Raw genomic sequence first — 22,547 nt, 5'->3', positions numbered from 1 at the left:
TCTTAAAGGAATGGAGTCTGTTTTGTTTTTTATAAATTATTTATTTATTTTTATTTTTGGCTGCGTTGGGTCTTCATTGTGGTGCGCGGGCTTTTCACTGCAGGGGCTTCTTTTGTTGCGGAGCACGGGCTCTAGGTGCGCGGGCTTCAGTAGTTGTGGCTCGCGGGCTTCGGTAGTTGTGGCTCACGGGCTCTAGAGCACAGGCTTGGTAGTTGTGGTGCACGGGCTTAGTTACTCCGCGGCATGTGGGATCTTCCCGGACCAGGGCTCAAACCCATGTCCCCTGCATTGGCAGGCAGATTCCTAACCACTGCGCCACCAGGGAAGTCCCAGGAGTCTGTTTTTAATGTGGATAAAATCCATGTTATCTGGGTTTTCTTTCATGGATGGTGTGTTTAGTGTTGTAACTAAAACGTCATTGCCAAGCCCAAGGTCACCTAGATTTTCTCCCATGTTATTGTCTAGAACAGCCATCCCCAACCTTTTTGGCACCAAGGACCGGTTTTGTGGAAGACAATTTTTCCACAGACGGGGTGGGGGGGATTCAGGCGGTGATCTGCGCCATGGGGAGTGGCTGTAAATACAGATGAAGCTTCACCTGCCACTCCCCTCCTGCTGTGTGCCGGTTCCTAACAGGCTGCAGACCAGTACTGGTCTGTGGCCCAGGGGTTGGGGACCCCCTGGTCTAGAAGTTATATAATTTTGCATTTTTATGTATGTCTGTGATCCACTTTGCACTAAATTCTGTGGAAGGTGTGAGGGCAGTGTCTAGATTCTTTCTTATTAATAGTTGCTTGGTCTGTGGATATCCGGTTGTTCTGGCACATTTGTCGAGAAGACACCCCACCCCCCTCGTTCTGCTGCCTTTGCTCCTTCTTGAGGGTCAGTTGGCTACTGTTTGTCACTGGGTCTGTGTCCAGGCTCTCTATCCTGTCCTGTCCATCTGTTTGGTCCGTTCACGAACACCAAACTGCTTTGATTATGTAGCTTTACAGTACATCTTGAAGTCAGGTCCCACTGGTCCTTGTTAGAAGCTTTGGTTTCTTGTGTAGAGCTCTCATTTCATTCTTTAAAAACTCTGAGATGACCACAGGGTGCTTGGTGCAGCCTCTTTTTTCTTAGCTTATTTCCCACTTTTTATTCCATAGTTAAATTCCTTGTAGACGTGTTGCTGAAATTTTAATTGTGGTGCCCGCCCCTACCTTTACTGCATGGTTATCTCTTCATGGTCAGTTAGGAAGGCAGGTGCATTGTCGGAATGGACGTGTCTGAGCATGGCTGTCGTGAATGATCTTGGACGACCTCAAACAATTTCCTGTATTTGCAAAGGGCCAGCTTGAACGTGGCGATTTAGCATAACCAAGTGTAAATCGGCAAACTTCTGCAGATGAGCTGCAATATATCCTATTTCCTCTTTGATAGTTGTATTTCATAATATATAATACTATTATTATTTAAATGACATCATACATGTTCATAAAATACTATTACATACCTAATGTTAATATAGACAAAAATCAGTGATGTATTCAAATTTGAAAGGGATGGAATAGGAATCTAATTTCTGGGGCAATGACAAGATGGGATCAATAAAAAGTTCCAAAGATGGCATCACTTCATTGATATATATTCCATGTTACTCAAAATAGGTCCCGCAGTTTTTGAGACACAGATGCAGATGCTAGAAAAGCCTGCTGAGATTTGCATTTTAATATTTCCTGAAGATTCAAGTACATCCAGCTAGAATTTGCAGGAAGAGACTTTCATTTGAGCTATGATTTATCCAATGGTCTCTAGGCCTTCAGTGTTAATAATTGTTTTGAACATTGCTGTTCTCTCTCAAGTTGCCTTTTTAATCAGCGTTTGTACAGCTGCATCCTCATAGCTGTTTGTCTGTTGCTCTTTCAAGCTGGAACATTTCAGGCCCTCTCTTTATTTTGTTTTTCAGAGTCAGCTTTGTGTTTGCAGTGTCAAGATTTACATTTGAAAGAGACAGGCAGGGAAAGGAGAGAAGATAAAAACCCTCTTCTCAGAGACCCCTCTTTTTTTTAATTGAAGTGTAGTTGATTTACAATGTTGTGTTAATTTCTGTTGTACAGAAAAATGATTCAGTTGTATATATATATAATATTTATATATATATATGTATATTCTTTGTTGTATTCTTTTCCATTATGGTCTATTTCAGGATACTGAATATAGTTCCCTGTGCTCTACAGTAGGACCTTGTTGCCAAGGGGGAGGGGAGGTGGGGGAGGGACGCACTGGGATGGTCAGGGGTTAGCAGATGCAAACTATCACGTAGAGAACGGATGAACGACCTCTCATTTTCTTTGCGATGAATTTCACAGAAGGATGTTGGGCACTGCTCCTTTTCACTTCCGGAAGCTTTCAAGAGTGTGATTTTAACAAGGTCTTGTTTTTCTTATTTTCTTTTCCTTTTTTATAAACATGAACATAGCTGGGTTAATTTTTTCATTCTGTCAAGTGAACATGCAGGACCAATGCCTGGATAACATGCTGCAGAGTATTTTCACAGGGATGTCACCTTTCAGTCCCTCAGGGTGACCAGGTGTGCTTTAGTGAGTGATGGCGTTGCTTCTAAAGGACGCATTTATACCACTGACAGCATGGATTTTCCTATTTTTATAACAAGAGTTTTCCAGCTAGTGGAGGTAGTGTTTTATCCTAATAAAATTAATATATCATGGGAAATTTCCAATTGTGGGAGTGAAGTGTCTCATGCAAGGGGCACCTCTTTTTAAATCTGTGCAACTAAGGGGATGATTCTGGTCACCAAGGTGAGGCTCACTGGAGGCAGAACAATTTTGGAAAAAAAGAAAGTTCTTGGGTTCAATTTTTTTAAAAAATAAATTTATTTATTTATTTAATTTTTGGCTGCGTTGGGTCTTCGTCGCTGCACGTGGGCTTTCTCTAGTTGCGGCGAGCAGGGGCTACTCTTCGTTGTGGTGCACGGGCTTCTCATTGCCGTGGCTTCTCTTGTTGCAGAGCACAGGCTCTAGGCGTGCGGGCTTCAGTAGTTGTGGCGCGCAGACTCAGTAGTTGTGGCTCGTGGGCTCTAGAGTGCAGGCTCAGTAGTTGTGGCGCATGGGCTTAGTTGCTCCGTGGCATGTGGGAGCTTCCCGGACCAGGGCTCAAACCCATGTCCCCTGCATTGGCAGGCGGATTCTTTTTTTTGTTTGTTTTTTTGTTTTTTTGTTTTTTGGCAGGCGGATTCTTAACCACTGTGCCACCAGGGAAGCCCGGGTTCAATTTTGATCTGTTAAAATTGTGCAGTGGCAAAGTCAAGAGGGCAATTGAATATATTCAACTCAAACTAGGTTAGAGATGAAGATATAGGAAGAAATAGCACCTAGACAACGACGCTGATGTGGTAGTGGATAAAACCACCCAGGGGCAGAGTGTAGAGTCACAAGAGAGGTCCAGCATTGGAGGAGATCCAGAGTGTCATATGGGCCAGAGGAGAATCAGCCAAAAGACTGGGGGGTGGGGGGGGGGTGACCAGAGTCAGGAAGCAGGGTGCAGCTGTGTGATTTCAGGAAAGCCAGGGAGGAGAGCGCTTCCAGGAGGAAAGAGGCGTCCTAAGTGTGACGGCTGCTGAGGGTCCAGGTTGAGAATGGCAAAGCGCCCCCAGGCTTCAGGAGCAGCCGTGAGAGCCAAGATGCAATGTCCTGGGAAGTGCCTGAATTGGTGGGCAAGGGGAAACTCTCAGAGACAGTCACCTGGGGGGGAAGGAGAGTGAGGGGTGGTGACTGAAGGGGCGAGGGGGTCAGGGGAGTGGGTTTTCTAAGCGATGAGAAAGATTGAAGTAGCTCTTGGGAGACAGCTCTTTATGGCTCTCTCAAATGTCTCGTGTCTGCAAGCAGAGGCATTGGCTGCCTTTGCTCTGAACTGTCTGAGTAGTGAAGAGCTTTGCAAGGTGCAGCATTTTCCTCTGAGCCGAGGGCAGATCTGTCCAGTGACCACTAAACAAGGTCATGTCTCCCTCTGGGACAAAGCTTAGGCAGGCTTCACGCCCATCGTAAAATACCTGGGTTCCTGCAATGCATCCTGTGATGAATGCAGGTGTTACCTGAACCTCTTCACCTGGCCCTATGAGGATCGGGGTTCGGGGAACAAAGGCGAGCAGGCCAATGGTTATGCTGCCTGCTGTGCTCTCAGTGATAAAATCGTTTGTCTTGGACCCAGGAGTTTGTGTCTTCTTGCATCATCTGTAAAACTGTGGTGAGCTCCTCGTTTGTTTGTAAGACGGTCCTAGTTATAGAAGGGGCTTGGCATTTACTACTTCAAAGAAATAATTTTCCCTCGAAGTCTTATGCCAGTATATGTGTGTGTATGTGAACTTCTCATTTTCCGCCAACCGGATTACTCTGAAGGAGGCTCTCTTTCATGTATTGCACCTGAATTAACTCTTCAGCCACTGTGGAAAACAGTATGGAGATTCCTCAAAAAATTAAAAATAGAATTACCACGTGATCTAGCATTTCCACTTCTGGGTTTGCATCTGAAGTAAACAAAAGCACTAGCTCAAAAAGATCTCTGCGCCCCCACGTTCATTGCAGCGTGCTTCATAATAGTCAAAATGCAGAAATAATCTAAGTGTCTACCAGTGGCTGAAAACGCGCACACATATATACATAGAGAGAGATATAACATTTTCTTTACATATATGAATATTATTCAACTATAAAAAGGAAAAAAAATCTTGCCATTTGTGACAACATGAATGGAACTTGAGGGAATTAGGCTAAGTGAAGTAAGTCAGAGAGAGAAAGACAAATACTGTATGATCTCACTTATATGTGGAATAAAAAAGAAAGAAAGAAAGAGCTCATAGACACAGAGGTTGGTGGTCGCCAGAGGCAGGGGCTGGGGGAAGGGGGTCAAAAGGTACAAAATTCCATTTACAAAATAAATAAGTCATGGGGATTTCATGTACATAGTGACTATAGTTAATAATACCATCTTACATATTTGATATGCTAAGAGAATAAGGTTTTGAAAGTTCCCATCACAGGAAAAAAATTTCTAACTATTTATAGTGACAGATGTTAACTAGGTTTATTGTCGTGACCATTTTGTAATATATACAAATATCAAATCATTATGCTGTGCATCTGAAACTAATCTAATGTTATATGTCAATTAGACCTCAATTAAAAAAAAATCTCCAAATCAGAATACCCTAATAATCCTGGTTCTGCAAATTCATTTCCCTCACAAAATTTATCATTTTCCTTGAACTGAGAAGTACTGTCATAATTTTCAGAAAAATAAACTTTTTTGTTCATTTTCATTCAGAAAAATCAACCATTAAAATTTTTTTTTGCCTTCAATTTGGAATTTAAATGAAATTTTAAGAATATTTAACCTAACAGAAATAAGTTTTAAAGATAAAATATGCTTTAAGATAATTCAAGTTCATATACATTGATAAAATAATTCCGTGACTGTCTTGAAATAAAAACCATTATTTCTCCTACTGGTTCCTTGGCTGATGCTTCTGTTGTACAGATCTTCCTCAACTTACCATGGGGTTACGTCCCAATAAACCCATGGTAAGTTGAAAATATCATAAAGTGAAAATGCATGTAATACACCTGACCTATCAAACATCACTGCCTAGCTTCGCCTACATTCAATGCACTCAGAACACCTAGGTTAGCCTATAGTTGGGCAAAATCATCTAACGCAAGGCCTATTTTATAATAAAGTGTTGACCATCTCGTGTAATTTACTGACTACTGTACTGACGGCGGAAAGCAAAGTGCTTGTCTGGGTCCGTGATGGTTGCATCTGTCAGCTGTCTCCTGGCGTGGTCGCATGGCTGGTGGCGAGCTGGGGCTTGCCACCCAGCATCGGGAGGAAGTGTCTTTCGCCATATTGCGGGCCCGAGGAAAGCTCAAAATTCAAAATTCGAAGTAGTTTCTACTGAATGCGTATTGCTTTCGCATTACTGTAAAGTTAAAAAATCGTAAGTTGATTTTTCTTCCTTGTGAAAAGTATATTCAGTCAGTCAGTCATACTGATTTCTGTTCAAGAACCCTATAGTCGAGTTGGAGAGAAAAGATGAACACACAGGAGGAGAGGCAAAGAATTTTCCCCTGAAAACTGGTTGGTATAGCGTGCTGTAGGATCTCAGAGGGAAAAGAATCAACACAGGGTAGTCCTGGAGGGCTTTACGGAGGAGGTGGGAATCGAGCTTGTTCTTACCGGATGGTTAGTATTGGAGCAGCTGGAGAGGACAGAGGGAAGGCGTTGTAGATGTGGAACAAGACGCATAAAGCGAGGAGGTGAGCAGAGCGCTGTGTGCTTGTCCCAGCCAATCCTGATGAACTCAAGTGATTATTCAGAACCGCTCCCGTGGGGTGTCATCTCCATCCTCAGGGACGCCAGGAGTGGAGGCAGAGGACAGGTGGCGAGGAACGAGCGCAGCCCTGTGCCACAGGGAAGGTTCACCCACTGCTCCCGGATGCCGAGGGGGAGGGGCTCCGTGGAGGAAGGGATGCTGAGGCGGGGCCAGCGCCGCCCAGATGCAGGGAATGGGGGGCGGGGCTGGTGTGAGAGCTGTTAGAGCTCAGCCCCGCGCGTGCGCACAGAGAGAGGCGGCCCCACGTGGGCCCCTGCGCAGGCGGACAGGCAGGTGGAGAGGGCCAGGCCAGAGACGCACGCCCCTGTATTTCATTAATCCTTTAGCGCTTCCCTTAAACACGTCAAATCCCTCGCCCCCAGTCTGTGGGGTTTACCGATTTTTGTGGTACAGAATTCTGCTGAGTTACTAAAAATCCATTTCCAGTTTATAGGAGCGAGATACGAAACAGCTGTCACTCAGCCTTTCTTTATTGACTGAGGAAGTGAAAAAAAAGCCTTCAGAAAACAGAGGAGAAGAGGAAGAAATTGCATGAATTCTTCAAACCGTAGCCCTTACAGACAAAGCCTTTTTCCTGCTCCACTTTCCAAGTATTTGGTGGAGGGTTTAGGAGGTGAGGTTTTGTCTGCTTCTATTTCATTTTCCCTGAGTCTGTTTGACTTGGGTGCTAGAGGTGGGCTGAGCTGGTAATTTATGCTTTTGGAAGAACATCAAACAGACCGCAAAGTAGCTCATTCCCTTCCGTCTCTGAAAGGACCAGGCAGTTCATGAGGATGGGCCTGTGGCTTTGATGTGAAGCAGGGAAATCTTAAGGAGTTCAGGACTTTTCAATACAGAGAATTTTTCAGAAGGAGATCTAGTTCACAGTTGTGCTGTGAGTGATTCTAAATAACAAAAACAGCTGGACCATCAAGGCCGCTGGATCCGAGAAGCACAGCTTTAGACGTGGATGGAGGTCTGTGTGCTCATCCCTAAGGCCCCCTCCACCTCCAGACCCCTCCCCGTGCTAGCCGAGGGTACTTTGTTATGTCAGTGTCTCGGGCTGCTCGGGGCTGGTACTCACATCACGGGAGAACTGGCCACCAAGACGCTACCTTGGAGGCCCACAACTTGGGGCAACCGTCCACTGCGGCTTGGAGAGTGGAGATCGCCTAGCTTCCCGACACTGGCTGGTTTCTTGAGAGATGGTAACAGCTGAGACTGTCAATTCAGGGCTACATCCAGCTGTGAATGACAGAAATCTGATCTGGGGCGGCTTAAACCAATTAGGGGTTACATTTCCCCTGGAACGAGACGACCAGAGGCAGCATCCCAAGGCTAGTCCAGAGATTCACGATGTCATCAGAGACTCAGGCTCTTTCCGTTGCTCTGGTGACCTGCGCGGAGCGGGTGACGGGCTTGTTCCCTGTGCTTAGAACGTGGCGTCTCTGCCTGCAGCGTCGGGCACCATTCCTGCGGGTAGGAGGAGTAGGGAGCCAGCACGCCTGCCAGCGACCTCGTCCACCCAGCACTCCCACCCTCACCCACCGGCCAGGACTGCGCCTTCCCTCCTGAGGCAGGCTGGGAAATTGGGTGCCTTGGGGGCACACACCAGTGCCCCCCAACAAAACGAGGCGGACACAGGGAAGGCAACTAGCAGTGCTAACAACAACAACAACAACAACAAACTCACAGAGCCAAAGGCAGGCAAGAGGGAAACAAAAAGCAAAACCACAAAACCCTCACCTAGCAGATGTGGCCATCAGAGCGGGGGGGGGGCTCAGCGAAACACTTGGGCGGGGAGAGGGCTGCCACTGAAATTTAGCGGGTAAAGAAGTCACAGCTTTCGGGCAACAAAAAGGACCAGGAGCAATTCAGAGGATTTGATTAGGTCAAAACAGAGGTTTCTCGAGCCAAGACACATGATTTTTAAAGGATTTATTTCATAAAATGCAGGAGAGGATATTCACGTTACTCAGAAGAACTGGCTAGAATTTGAGTGTTCCAGAAGAGAAAAGAAGGATTTGGGGCGGCGTGTGGAAAGGGTTTATCACCTCCCAGGTAGGATGAACTTCTTTGGGAAATCCTGAATCACAAAGAAAATCTTATAAAAACCAAGATCTGGACAGAAAAAATTACTCACAAGGACAATGGCCTTGGGGAGACATCTGCAGGACCAGAAACCAAAAGGTGGTGGGTTCACACCTGCAGGCCTCACCTCCCTATCCTGGTGGGAGTGAAAAGGGCTTTTGCAGATGTAAAAGGATTCCAAGAGGATATCATGGAATATATTTAGGGAAGTACACTAAATCAGATCAACTGCTTGTTTCATAATTATGAGAAACTAGAAGTTATGAAGATTGTGAGTTTAAACTAGCAATTACAGTAAAAGTAAATCATTGAGGGACTTCCCTGGAGGTCCAGCGGTTAGGATTCCACGCTTCCAATGCAGGGGGCACGGTTTGAACTAAAATCCCACAAGCTGCACAGAGTGGCAAAAAAAAAAAGAAAAGAAAAAAAAAAAGAAAAGAAAATCTTTAGAAACTTCCATTGATCATTAAAGGTGAAATAAAGTGAAAATTTCAGTATTGCTCTGAGATGTTTTTACAACCAGTTCAGTTGAAGCTTCCCACCTAAATCAATGGGACCGTTTCTTCATATGCTCAGATAAGAATTCTAGGGATTCGCTGTGACAAACATTCAAACAGAGAAAAAGCCCTCAAATTCAGGGTGAATGAAGAGCGCTAGATTGCAGAGGTGTATGGGAGAAAATGCAAATGCAGAATTTAAAGTAAGTAAAAGACGTAAGGGAGAAACATAGGGGAAAACAGTTTCACATTCATCTGCTGGTGTTTCCCGAAGACCTGGTCCATGTGAGGCAGGGAACAGGGGCAGGGAAGGAGAGGCTGAAGATCAGGGAAATTCAGGGGCTTGTTGATTGCTAGTGACCCTCGACGTGGGGTTCTGGAGATCCCACTTGTGGGGTTGCATCTGGGGAGCTGAGAATAGGAGCAGTGATGGCAGAAGATGCAGCAAGTGTAGGCTTTAACCCACAGACGATGAAGGGCAAGTGTAGGGCACACCCGCTACCGCAGCCCGCACCAAGTCCAAACGACACTGAGAGAACACGGAACTCTTTCCGCTGAGCCCACTCTTAGCCTCAAAGTCCTTTGAAACACGTGTCTCCAGGCAGCCCCTACTAATTGGTCAGAATTGGCACAGAAGATGAAAGATTGACCACAGTTGCTATAAATGATGGGCAGCCACTGAAGATGAGAAGTGACACAAACACATCTTTGTCTTCACTACATTGGTCCAAACTCATGGCATCCCACTTTCCCATCAAATGCAGATGTGCTGGCCTTCTGCCTATTCGCCCTGGGACTGGTCCTCCCCCTGCTCTGCTCTGCGTCCCAGGGAATCACATTCCCCAGGTCTCCCTGCCTCTGGCATTTATGCAGGTTCAGCCAGTGGGAGGCACCTGCCCGAGACTGGAGGGCAGGTGGGGGGGTGGGCGTGATGCCAGGGTGTTTTCCCTCCTCCCCTCGGCTTTGTGGCATTCCTGGCAGGGACCGAGTCCCCTCGATGGGCCTGGGCGCCCCGGGAAGGCCCCGGCTCTGTGGGCTCAGCTCTCACCTGCTGGCCAGCTGCAGTTCTGGCCTCTGGATCCTAGACCCCATCCCTCATCCCTCTGGCCCAAGGAGGGACAAACCACCTGGTTTGCCTGACCACCCACGCTTTGGGTCCTCAGCTCTTTTACTGCCTGCATAACCGATTCACAAAGTTCAATGCCTCTGTTTGAAATGTCTTCTCGATGACCCCTGGCCGATGCACCTGTGTCATTCCTCCCCTGTCTGGATCCCCTTTCCTCTGTGCTCACCAGCAGGGGACCTCCCATCACGCGTCAGTACTGAGTCTATCAGTGTGTGCAGTTGTGGGCCCAGGAGAAGAAGGATGGATTAGGGGCAAGAACAAGATGGAGGCTGGACTTGAGAGAAAAAGGCTTTTCCGTCCCCGTTGACATTCCAGGCAGCGGCTCTGGACAGCGTCCCTCAGTGGAAGTTTCCTTCTGAAGACACGATGCTGTCACCTCCCCCCCACTGGCCCAGGCAGGCTGGAACTGTGCACGGTGCTCTACATTAGCAGAGAGAGCTAATGAAAATCTAGAATGTACTGGGGAAAGGACTTCCCATTCCTCTAATCGATGCCCATTTCACAACTTCTTGGAGAGAGACAGAGTAGTGGGCACCGTGGTGTCAGCTCAAAACTGAAAACTGTCTGTCTCTCTCCCTCCACCTCCACCCGCTTATTCCATCACAGCTGGAAAGGGTCCGAGAAAAAGGTAACAAAGACAATGGCCTAGACATTCTTCAAGTCCACCTGGAAATTTTCCTTCTGGTTAAAAAAGCCCACAGGAAGGACGATGACCTTCTTCTGGTATTGTGTTTCCTTCTGCGTCTCTGCACGGTTCCGATTGTGTGAAGATAACTTTTTAGTGGATTTTGAGGCACCTCAGATTTTATTCGGTAACATATAGAAATGTGGTTTCTAAAAATTCATTATCCCTAAAGGATGAAGTCGACGATGTCAGCTGACTTTGATTTTAGGTAACAGTGAATAGTTCTGCTACCTCAACTTCTGGGATGATCCTTCATATCTGCAAATTCTCTTCTAAATCAATTATTCTCCATACAAGAATAAGTTTTTTATTTTTCATTTTAGGAATAGCATTTCTCACTTAATAGAGCTTTCCTTGTCACACGCATTCTTCCCCCCCCCCCCACAATCAGAGGGAATAGGACCCTTGAAAGAAGAAAATCACATTTGTCTGACTTGTCTCCTGAGGGTACTTCTACTTGGTGTGGCTCAAGGACAAGGGAGCTCCTGCTTGAAGGTCTTATTGGGCTGAGGAATCAAAGGTCAGAATTTGAATATTGGAAAAAATTCAGTTTATGTTTGCAAAATTGAATTTGAGATACTTAAAGCTATTAAATAACATGAAAGAACTAACTTTGTATATGTTATGGTTAAAAAGGTCCCGAGTTGTGTGTGTGTGTGTGTTTTGTTTTGTCATTGGGCTTTTTTTTTTTAAAGTCAAACTGATCAGGTTTTGAACCCCAGTCATTTTGCCAACATCTCAAACATCACATATTTGCTTTTCACACTCATTCTGTTAAATTCTTCTGGGATATACAGCCAGGTGTCTGTGGGAATTTGAATCCAGGGGGAGGGGGGAGCAGCTTGTAGGAGCCTTTGTAACTTTATTAGTAAAGGTCTTTCTCCCTTCTGTTCTTTTATCCACTTACTGGACATTAAAATACTGACATAGATCATCAACTTCAAAATAGCTGATGATAGTTTCAAAATAGCTGATGGTAGTTTCAAAATAGCTGATGATATAATGGGTTCTTGGGTTTCTAAGTTTTCCTTCCCATTCAGTGGGTCCAGGAGCCGACGTGGGAATCGCTCCGGGTACTGAGGAGAACTAGTCTGAGTACGTGTCCTCCTGTGGAGCCAGGAGAACAATTACAGGAGGGGCTGGGGCCCCATGTCAACAGCTGCAAGGGGAACTCGGGTCCACAGTCCCACAGACCCTTTACTCGTGACCCCCCCGCTCTGACCAGAGCACGAGAGTGATGTCCTAGGGCCCCAGGAGTTGGCCATTTTTTTCACAACTGTATTCAGGCATATTTTACACATCATATAACTCACCATTTCAAGTGGACAATTCAGTGACGTAGTAAATTTACTAATTTGTTGTCCAGCCATCACCATAAATCAGTTTTAGAGCATTTTCATCACTCTAATAAGGCCTCTTTTGCACACAGGTAAGAGAGCTTACTGGAGTCATGAAAATATCATTAAATAGACTTTGAAAGCATTAAAAATAATTGCATTATATTTCACCTTATTGATGATCATAATTTATTTAACCATGATTAACATTTAGATTAACATTTTGTGATAATACATGTAATGATGTGATGAATATCACAGTTTGTAAATATTTGTGTGCATTTCTTAATATACAGCTAGGAGACATTTCTAAAAGTGGAATTAGTGAGCACTGATACTGTAAAGCAGAAAATTATAAAAGCTGTGGAAGTCTGAACGAAGAATAAATGTAGTGCGAGGGCCTTTTCTTACTGTGGCTTTTGGCAACCGTGTCAGGAGGACAGTTATTTTCCGTGACGGCCGACATCTGCTGATGGAGGAGGAGCTCTCTTGCCCCCATGGGTCCTAACGGGAACTCGAGGTGGTTCTGGGAGGTTCTCTCTGTGCTGAAGTCTCTGCTGCCAGGAAATCAGTTCCTGGGGAACTGTCTGATAAGCTGTGCAGCCTGACCGTCCCTTGACAAAAGCCACACAAACGAGCTAAGGTCTGGGCCAGAACGGGCAGCTGTGACTTCTTTACCGCACTTGCTCGTGTGTCTGGTATTCAGTTTTTAGAAGACACGGTTTATTCCCTGGGCCCTGGTCCACCGTGAGGTGGCATCACGGGAGAAGCAGGCCTCCGGGATCAGGAAGTGCGGGGCGCTCCTCAGACCTGCGGCCAGCCCGGCGCACAGACTCTTCCAGGCTGTTCAGACACTCGGCTGCGTCCCGCCCTAGAAATGAGGAGATGACAGCTGACCCTTGGCGTTGACGGGGGATCAGGGAGCGTTTGGCAGAAGAGGGAGCTGAGACGGCCGCTTCCTTTCTCAGCAGTGGCCGGCGCCACGTGTCCCGTGGTGGGGTCTGGTGGGGCTGCGAGGGCAGGGTGGGGGGCATGACCTTAGGATGAAGCTTGAAATCATTCCTCCCCTCCATCCTAGCCAGCAGGGTCTCCGTTTGTTTTTTTTTTTTTAATTGAAGTATAGTGGATTTACAAGGTTGTGTTAATTTCTGCTGTACAGGAAGATGATTCAGTTACACTGCACATACATTCTTTTTCATATCCTTTTCCACTGTGGTTTATTACAGGATATTGAGTACAGTCCCCCGTGCTCTGCAGTAGGACCTTGTTGTTTATCCATCCTATATAGAATAGTTTGCATCTGCTAACCCCAAACTCCCAATCCATCCGTCCCCAACCCCCCTCCCCCTTGGCAACCACAAGTCTCTAGGTCTGTGAGTCTGTTTCTGTTTTGTAGATAAATTCATTTGTGTCATATTTTAGATTCCACATATAAGCGATATCACACGATATTTGTCTTTCTCTGTCTGACTTACTTCACTTAGTGTGATCATCTCTAGGTCCATCCATGTTGCTGCAAATGGCGTTATTTCCTTCTTTTTCATGGCTGAGTAATATTCCATTGCATATATGTACCACACCTTCTTTATCCATTCCTCTGTTGATGGATATTTAGGTTGTTTCCATGTCTTGGCTATTGTGGATAGAGCTGCTGTGGACATAGGGGTGCATGGATCTTTTTGAATTATGGTTTTCTCCAGATATAGGCCCAGGAGTGGGATGGCTGGGTCATATGGCAGCTCTAGTTTTCGTTTTTTAAGGAACCTCCATGCTGTTCTCCATAGTGGCTGCACCAACTTACACTCCCACCAACAGTGCAGGAGGGCTTGGAGAGAAATGTCCTATAACATCAGTAGCCAAACTTGTCTGCACTGCTGGTCGTATATCCAGGGATTTGGGTTAAAAGTTTGGGGGTGAAGAATTGTAAGACACTGAGTTCAGGAGCACTGGCTCTGCCCTGGCTCAGCTGGGTGAAGTGGGTGACACAACTTGTGTCCATGGGGGAGCCAGGGTTGGCTCTGAACCGTCGACCCCAAGCGTGTGTCTAACCACACAACAAGGTTTGCTCCCTTACAGTAATAATTCAGGCATATATTGAAAATTATAGACTATGAAGAATTCCTATAAATTCTTCCAGAAAGCAAATCACATATATTGATTAACTTTCCCGAATTCTCAGCATCATCTGTTAATCCCTTAAAAACAGTTCCTTCTTGATAGGAAGGTAATGGGGGCAATAAAAACACACCTTACAGCTTCGTTAGGAATTGTATGTTTTGTCTCAGGCCTCTCCTGAACTTCTTCCACTGACTTAGGTGATAATGACAACCTGAAAAGCATACAGTATGGAGGCAGGGACCAAAGAATCCCAGGCAAGACATCCGAGCAGATATTCGGTTGGGATTTAAAATGAAATGGGAGAATCAGTGAGCTAGAAAACAGCCAGGGAGGCTGTTGACAGCCTGAAGTTTGCAGCTGCAGCAGCAGGAGGGGGGGCTCAGAGGGTGGGTCTGAGCCGGTGGGTCTGGGCCAGAGTGATGAGTGGCAGGATGAGACAGGACACAGCAGCCCTCCGAGGCTGTGAAGTGGGTGTTGGTCACGGCGTGGTACCACCGCCTTTTGAGGGAGTGGACCCACTCATCCTTCAAGAAAGGACTACAGGAGACAGAGTTACTACTGCAGTGACGGGGCTCTTCGGAATTCAAGAACAAAGCGTGGTATGATTTTCCGTGTTGAACTATCGTATCTTGAAGTTCAGAAAAGAAACCATCCAGTTGATGTGGCCCCAGTGCACTAAACCCGCAGGACGTGCATGTTGGCTGCTCAGTTGTGAGAGACTTCCAACATTCTTTATTCAATAGCAAACAGTAATTGAATGCTCATCCTGTGCCGGGTTTAGAACGATTTTAGTTTTCAAGTTGTTTACGCAGAAGGCAGGTAAGAAAGAAAGCAGGGAGACCAGTTAGAAGGCTCCTGGAATATTCCTCAGGAGAGAGAGAGGTGGCTTAGACCTGTGGGGATGGTCAGGACCTGACGAAGTTAGGAGACCGACAACATTTGCGGAGGCGTTGAACATGGGAAGTGAGAGAAAGATGATTTTGTCGGACAAATAGAAGAAAGGAGACTGTATTCATCAAGATGGGGGTCTGCGGGGGGTTTGGGGGAAAAAGACTGAGATCAGCTTCAGATATGTTAACTCTGAGGTCCATTCAAGAAGACATGTCAGGGGAATTCCCTCGTGGTCCAGTGGTTAGGACTCCGCACTTTCACTGCCTGCCGAGGGCCCGGGTTCAATCCTGAGTCAGGGAACTAAGATCCTGCAAGATGAGGTGCAGCCAAAAAAAAAAAAAAAAAAAAAAAAAGACATGTCAGGAGACACACGAGCCCAGAATCCAAGTGCTGAAGAATCAGTTTGGGAGTTGTTGGTATTTGGAGAGCATTTCAGGCTCTGAGACTGGATACGATCCCCTAAAAAGTTACTCAAGTTAGTATCTGAAATGTCTGTTGAGTAGATCCAAGAAAAATGAAAAGACGTGTTAACTTACAAAAATTATTACCGGAGGAATAATAAAGACGGAACTTATAACTGGCCTCGTGAGAGAGGTGGGCAGATTTGTAGGAGACTGGAGCCGGGATATTCCCTAACCCCCAAGACAGACAGTGATTGTCTAATTCATGTCTGTGCCCCCGAAGTGTGGCAGAATGCCTCAGTGTCCATTCATTATCCCACAGATGAATGGACGAGTGAGTGGGTGAATGAATGAATGAATGCAAGCCTGGTGGAAAGGCATCAGGCTTCCCAGAGACGGTGCTGGGCTGCCTGGGGTCCCTGGGTGTGGCCACCGGGTGTCCCCGGGTCCTCCTCGCCGTCTTCACTGGATGTTTTCTCGGCTACTTAGGAGCATTTCTTTTCTTTCCTTCTTTTTTTTTAAAAAACATAAGCTGATTCTTTATTTTATTTATTTAAAAAAATTATTTAATTTATTTATTTTTGGCTGCATTGGGTCTTTTTTGCTGCGTGCCGGCTTTCTCTAGCTGCAGCGAGCGGGGGCTGCTCTTCATTGCGGTGTGCGGGCTTCTCATTGCGGTGGCTTCTCTTGTTGCGGAGCACAGGCTCCAGGCGCGCGGGCTTCAGTAGTTGTGGCACGTGGGCTCAGTAGCTGTGGCTCGCCGGCTCTAGAGCGCAGGCTCAGCAGTTGTGGCGCACGGGCTTAGTTGCTCCGTGGCATGTGGGATCTTCCCGGACCAGGACTCGAACCCGTGTCCCCTGCATTGGCAGGCAGATTCTTAACCACTGCGCCACCAGGGAAGCCCTTATTCTCTCTTTAAATGAAGCCCTGAGACGCCTTTAATTCAACTGGGCTGCTGCTGCAGAGCAGTTTTCAGGCGAAGGAATCGGGAGTCTTTTATTTGAGAAAAAATAAACCGTCCTGGGGTATCGCTTTGTCACCAGTCTCAGAGGATGGCCGAGGGGACAGCCACACCCGGGGAGGACCAGCCCCCACCCCTACAGCCCTACTCACAGGGAGAGGTCACGATGCCCTCCGTATGCAGGTGCAGACCCGGCCACCACTGCCCCTCTGAAACCCACCCCCTTCCCTCTGCGTCTGCATCGGGAAGTGAGGACCGTTTAGGGGACTGTTGCCTGGAGGGCTGGTGGCGGGCCTCAGCAGCCTGGCTTAGCTTGCTGGGACACACCTGGCTGAGCACCTGGCCGGGCGCCTTCTGGGCTCCCCCCGGGCTCCCCCCGAGGCTGGTTCACTGAGCATCACCACCCCAAATGTCGGTGCTGTTCCTGTAGCCTGACTGTACAGAGAAAGAGACCCCTGGGAGCTTATGTGGTTTACCCGCTGACACGCTGCTGGTGTCGGAGCAGGTGTGCACAAGGTGCAGGGTCCACACAACAGACCCAGAGTCTCTGTGGTTTGGATGCTGAATCACTCGCACGCTCTCTAACTGGACATTTTGTTGTTCTGTTATTTCCCTGGACTGTAAGCTTCTAGAGGTCAGGGACCCTTGCAGGACACTCGCCCTAGAGCTGGGGGCGCCACCTGTGCTAACGGGAGCCCCACAGTGGTCACCTGGGCACCCACCTGGCCGGGCGCTCCATCCTCTACTGCACTGGCATGGAACCCCGCATGGACCGCACTTCCCAATGGAAAGTCCTCAGGTACCGCGATCCCACTCCTCCAGGGAGGGTGTCCCTAAGAGCAGGGACCCGCGCTTTCCATCTGCCAGCCTGTCTCTCCTCCTGACAGACCCTGGGGGGTGACCAAGCACATCACTCTCCGTCACTGTGTCCTCTTGCTTTTCCTGGCTTCACGGTGTTGACCAGTGCGGGTGTCATGGGAGCGAGAGAACAAGGAAGAGTGTTCTATTTGTTGACACTTATTTATAGCTCTTCTGTGAGATCTCCAGAGAACGGAGACTTTGTGTTTCTCTCCTCCGAATGCCCTGGCAGATAGTATAATACCTGGTGCACAGGACATGCCCAATACTTATTTTTTGTATGAATGCTTCACACAGGCACCCACGTACAATTTCTGGTCTGTTCAATGCTGATGGTTATTTTCCTTTTCTTCTCTGATATGTTCCCTCTCCATTGTGAGTGGCAAAAACCCGTATTTTATTCAGGAATTTTTTTAAGAGTACAGTTAAGAGTAAAATGATTGAAAATGAATCCAAGGCTAATGCTCTTAACTGAGACACATTTCATAAACAGTATAAATAATGCCTCCCAGCAAATTTAATAGTCTATCACCTATCGTTATAAACTGTGGCATTTTTTTTTTAAAGTTTTTCTTTTTTTTTAAAATTTATCTATTTATTTTTGGCTGTGTTGGGTCTTCGTTTCTGTGCGAGGGCTTTCTCTAGTTGCGGCAAGCGGGGGCCACGCTTCATCACGGTACGCGGGCCTCTCACTGTCACGGCCTCTCTTGTCGCGGAGCACAGGCTCCAGACGCGCAGGTTCAGTAGTTGTGGCTCACGGGCCTAGTTGCTCCGTGGCATGTGGGATCTTCCCAGACCAGGGCTCGAACCCGTGTTCCCTGCATTGGCAGGCAGATTCTCAACCACTGTGCCACCAGGGAAGCCCAAACTGTGGCATTTTTTAATTGAAGTATAGTTGATTTAGAACGTTTTATTAACTTCTGCTGTACAGCAAAGTGACTCAGTTATATATATATATATATATATATATATATATATATATATACACACACACACATTCTTTTTCATATTCTTTTCCATTATGGTTGTTTTTTTTTAATTTATCATCTTAGTCTTTTTTTTTTTTTTTTTTTTTTATTTATGTATTTTTTGGCTGTGTTGGGTCTTCGTTGCTGTGTGCGGGCTTTCTCTAGTTGAGAGAGAGCGGGGGCTACTCTTTTCTTGCAGTGTGCAGGCTTCTCATTGAGGCGGCTTCTCTTGTTGCGGAGCATGGGCTCTAGGCGCGCAGGCTTCAGTAGTCGTGGCGCACAGGCTTAGTTGCTCCGCGGCATGTGGGATCTTCCCAGACCAGGGCTCGAACCTGTGTCCCCTGCATTGGCAGGCGGATTCTTAACCACTGCGCCACCAGGGAAGCCCATCCATTATGGTTTATCACAGGATATTGGATATAGTTCCCTGTGCTGTACAGTAGGACCTTGTTGTTTCTCCATTCTATATGTAATACTTTGCATCTGCTAACCCCAAACACCCACACCATCCCTCCTTCACTGCCCCTCCCCCGTCCCCATCCGTCCTATGTGGGAATGAGATGGACCGTCCAGCCTGGGTGACTCCACAGCTGCACGTAGCCCGGGAGGCCACCCAGAAGCCAGCAGAGGAACTGCCCGACGGACCCTCGCAGTGGGAGGAACAGCACACGGCTCCTGTTTAGAGCCATTATAGCTTGCTTTGCAGCGACAGATGACTGATACACCAACAGTGCGAACGTTCAAAGAGGGCAGAAAGCTGTGAAGAAGAGAAAACAAATAGGAACCGAGCTGTTTACAACACTCGTTGCTGCTTTATTCCGTTTAGTGAGAGTTTGTGTGTGTGCTCACCAGAATCATTGCGGGATGAGTAACAGCTCCCTTGGGGCAATAAACCGCAGGCGTCCTGACAGCAGGTGCTGACCCTCGTGTGGGGACAGAAGGACAGAGACAAGAAAAAAAGAATCCCAAACATAGGGACCTGGGCTTTCTTATTTCATGAAAGAGGATTCCTGCCGAGTTTTGTTTAGAGAGCCTTGAAAACAAATCATCACCACAAAGACATAGTTTTATTTTACCTAAAAAATTTAAGCAGATGAAACGTCCCTGAGAAAGCAACCGTCTGCAATGTTTAGCATCCGTGAATGTTCTCTTCTAGTAATTATTTAGATATATTAGACTGAGGAGATCAAAATATAAAAATAACAATAACACCAGCAACAACTTCACTAGGTGTCAGGCTCTGTGATAAATAATTTACATTCACTGCCTAAATTAATCACTGCCATAACTCAGTGAGTAGGCACTGTTATTACCTCTTGCACATATTTTGCACATGAGGAAACGGAACTTCAGAGAGAACAAGTAATGTACACAAGTTCGCATAGCTAGCACAGGAAGCAGGCACTGACTTTGCCTTTCTAATCAATAATGTGACCCCAGGTGCTTGCCACAGGGTTTGATTGCAGTTGGTGGTGACATTGCTGGGTGCTGGGTGATGAGCTAGCCTGTAGTGCTGCGAATATCTGGGGGGCTCTGATCCCCTGTCATACCTGGATCACATAATTGAATAAACACAAAGCAGGACATGGATTTTCTTCTCTGACCAGCCACGCTGTCAAAGCCCATCTCTTCCCACTAGAGCACAAGACCTCCTAAGTATTTTTAAAATTTGCTTTTCGTAATTATATTCAATAGATCTTTTAAAAATGTGTAAAATGAAGTACAATTAAGATAAGTAAGATCATAAGATATAAACCACCCATTTTCCCACCATGCAGAGATAATCGCTTGTTCTAATTATTTTGGCATATTAAAATATTTTTAAGTCATCTGTGTATTTACGTATGGCTCATATATGTGCATATGTATATAAATGTGTAAGTAATACATGCGTATGTATGTGTACATACATGAGAAAGACATTTTAATATACAGTTTCTATCCTATTTGTTGACCTTAACATCATACCATGCACTTTCTCCTATCTTATTGTCTTTTTAGCCATGGTTTTCATAGCTGTGTGGAATTCCCTGAGGCTTTGTACTCGATGGTGTGTCAGCAAAGTTGGGTTGTAGAAGAGTGAAGGACATTTCCTTGGAAATACTATGAATTCATGGCGGATGTCCCCATGTCTTCGGCATAGGGCAAGCCCCAGTGTTTATCCTTGGAATTCATTTTGTTCCTTAGACAGAAAGGTTAGGTGAAACAATTACAGACTTTGGGTTGAGAGGACCTGAACTCAGACCCTGCTGTGTCACGATGAGCTCCGTCCAGTCCAAGGCTCCTGGGGCCTCAGTTTCCTTGTGTACCAAATGGGGGTGACGATCCCTCGCAAGGGTGTTGTTGAGGATTCATGGGATCACACTGGGCCAGAATCTGCTACACACTGGGTGTTCAGCGCCAGGTTCAGTGCTGATTCCTTTTTCCAGATTTCTTTTTCCTTGGGGAAGGGTGAGAGTGGCTGGTTTTCAGATTCTGATTATTTGTCTCATGACGACCGTTAAGTATGGTGGTCTAGTGGGCCTGGCAGCTCAGTGGTGTCCTAGTGGCCTCCTTCAAGCAGCCGGTGACACTGAAGCATCGCAGCAAAGTGAGTAAGGGCTGTGGAACCAGCTGCTTGGATTAGATCTTGCTCCTGTCATGGACCAGCTTTCTAATTTTTATTAAGTTATTCTGCCTTCCAGTCTCTCGGAATCACGAATACCCCTTCTATCTCAAATTTCATTTCAACGTATCAATATAACAAAATGACTGAGATATTTTACATTCATCTTTTCACGCTAAGTCTTAGAGATCCAGGGTGTTATGTTACACTCCACGTCTCAGTTCTGATGAGACTCAGCTGTTCCGTATCCTCCAGTGGCGTGTGGCTACTGTGTTCACAGCACACACTGAAGGGTCCACTAGTTTAATGACAGCATTTTTGTTTGTAGTGGTTCACAAAAGACAGGTGCATCTCATGCTGAATGATGTCTTAGATTAGATGAAAAATGGTAGTTTTCACCTTGTGTTGAGAAGGGGATTCAAGACAGAAATTAAGTTTAGTTATGGAGAAAATAAAGTTACATTTCTTTTTGTTGTAACCATTTTTAAATGGGAAGAATAATTAGTTTGCAATGTTGTGTTAGTTCCAGGTGTAGAGCAAAGTGACTCAGTTATATGTATATATTCTTCTTCAGATTCTTTTCCATTATAGGTTATTACAAGATATTGAATATAGTTCCCTGTGCTCTCCAGTAGGTCCTTGTTGGTTATCTAGTTTACATATAGTAGTGTGTATCTGTTCATCCCAAACTCCTAGCTGATCTCTCCCCTCCCCTCCCGAGTCACATTTCTTCTACCTACTTGGGGTGTAGTTAGATGACAGCTGTCCAGGTCCCCCTGCCTGCCCGTTATTCTGGATGAGCTCCGAGTCAGCCTCTCTGGTCCCTAAAGAGAGGCAGCGGCTGTACCATCTCTGCTGGCTCTTCTTCTCCTGGGGCCCAGCGTGGCCGCCAAGGCCTCCGAATGTCTCCTCCGGGTTTGCCAGTGCCCTGCTGGGCTCCTTCCAACCGGCTTCGTAGATGAGAACGATCCCCCATCCCTTCGTGCCAGCATTGCGTTAAAGCGGACGAGGGCCACGCGGCTCTTCTAACCTTCTTTCTCCTCCACCCTCCTGGGTGCCAGCAAGGCAGCCGTGACAGGAGAGGATGTATTTTCAAAGTCATTGATTTTTCTGTCCCTTTGACTTTTGTGATCATTTCACACCTCGTGTCTCATTTTCCAAGTCTGCTCCTCCAGCATGACACTGTGTAGTTAGGACAGGAGCTGGGAGTGGACTTGATGGGTGCCATTCCCCTGTGCTGGCTTTTCTCCATGCACATCAGACCTCCTCCTTCCACTGGGCTGTGACAAACACAGAGACTGGCTTCTGATCACAAGATAGAAATTGCCCTTGACACATGCTGTTCAGATACCTGTTAGTGTTCTGGGGATTTAGAGAACTCTGTTTGCTCCATAAATTTCAAAGCACAATTTCTCAAAATATTCAGAGTATAATGAGCCTCCCAGAGCTGGGTCCGTGGGGTATCTGAGAAGCAGAGCAGCACCTCAGGGAGAGGCTGCTTTAAGAAGCCCGTCCACAAGGACCTGCTGGAGAGCACAGGGGGCGCTAAGCAAACATCTGTAGTAACCTATATGGGAAAAGAATCCGGAAAAGAATGGATATATGTATATTTATAACCGAATCTCATTGCTGTACACCT

Source organism: Balaenoptera borealis (assembly GCF_965194805.1).
Source record: "Balaenoptera borealis genome assembly, chromosome: 15".
In the NCBI taxonomy this organism is placed as follows: domain Eukaryota; kingdom Metazoa; phylum Chordata; class Mammalia; order Artiodactyla; family Balaenopteridae; genus Balaenoptera; species Balaenoptera borealis.
Note: the sequence above shows the minus strand (reverse complement) of the source record.